Genomic DNA, 1,530 nt, shown 5'->3' with positions numbered 1-1,530 from the left:
TTGTTGTTTGGCGGGCCCGGGCTGGGGATTCGAACCCGCCACCTTGGGTGTATGTGGCTGGCGCCTTAGCCGCTTGAACCACAGGCGCCGAGCCAGCAACTCAGTTTTTAAAAAAGAAAAAAAAATTTAGACAAACACTTCACTAAAATCATATGCATGGCAAATAAGCACATGAAAAGATGCTCAAGATCATTCATTACTAGAGAAATGTAAATTAAAAGCACTATGTGATATCAGTACACACCCATTAGAATGGCTAAAATTTTGTAGCCATTGGCCATTTGATTGACCATACCAAGCATCGTCAAGGAACTGCAACTCTTCTACATTGCTGGTGGGAATGTAAAATGTTACAATCATTTTTGAAAATAATTTTATATTATGGAGTAAAGTTGAAGCTGTGAAGCTTTTCCATTTCTGGTTTTATTCCCCTGGGACAGACTTGCACATGCACACTAAACTTTATGTATTTAATATAAGAATATTCACGGCAGCATTGCTTCATAATAGGAAAAATCTGGATGCAGGGCAACATTTGACAGGAGAATGGATAAATGAAATATAACAATGAAAATAAATAACCCCCATTTACACAGCTCCACATGAATAATTTTTACCAACACAATATTGAAAAAATAAAGCAAGTTTCAGAAAAAATACACACCTCATCCTTCAAAATGAGCACTTGCCATGTGCCTGCCATTCTTTTCGGCACTGAGGAAATATCAGTAAATAAGCCAGGCAAAAATCCCAGTCTTCCTGCCTTATAGTATGAAGGCTAAAATAAATAAGAAAAGTAAGAAAGGTAAAATTAGCTCAGAGTATAAAAACCTGCTATTCATCAACCCAGATAAAGCCAGCTTTAACAACAAACAACATTTCTCTCAAGGAGATGTTCCAGCTGTGGTCTCATAACAATCCCTTTCTTTGCCTGACTACTGCTTTCTTTTTTTTTATTTTTTTATTTTCTTGGAGACAGAGCCTCAAGCTGTCACCCTGGGTAGAGTTCCGTGGCATCACAGCTCATAGCAACTTCCAACTCCTGGGCTCAAGTGAGTCTCCTGCCTCCACCTCCCAAGTAGCTGGGACCACAGGTGCCTGCCACAACACCTGGCTATTTTATTTATTTATTTATTTATTTTTTTGTTGCAGCCATGATTGCTGTTTGGCAGGCCCGGGCTGGATTCAAACTTGCCACCTTAGGTGTATGTGGCTGGCGCCTTAGCCACTTGAGCCACAGGCGCCGAGCCGACAACTGCTTTCTTACTAAAAACTTCTGTTCTCTAAGAACAGGATTTTGCTCTTCAAAATCATATGTCAATTACTTCCAGGCAACAATCACTAGGAACATATCTGTTGTTGAAAATTTTGAATTTCTTACTCATGACTGTGAGGGAGAATTCACACCATACAGAATCATGGGGTGACTTATTAAGAATGTTTTGGGGGGTGGTGCCTGTGGCTCAAAGGAGTAGGGCGCTGGCCCCATATGCCGGAGGTGGCAGGTTCATAACCCACCCCTGGCCAAAC

The sequence above is a fragment of the Otolemur garnettii genome, unplaced genomic scaffold, assembly GCF_000181295.1.
Source record: "Otolemur garnettii isolate 467f Iridium unplaced genomic scaffold, OtoGar3 scaffold00082, whole genome shotgun sequence".
In the NCBI taxonomy this organism is placed as follows: Eukaryota; Metazoa; Chordata; class Mammalia; order Primates; family Galagidae; genus Otolemur; species Otolemur garnettii.
The sequence above is the reverse complement of the archived record's forward strand: the minus strand, read 5'-3'. Positions refer to the sequence as shown.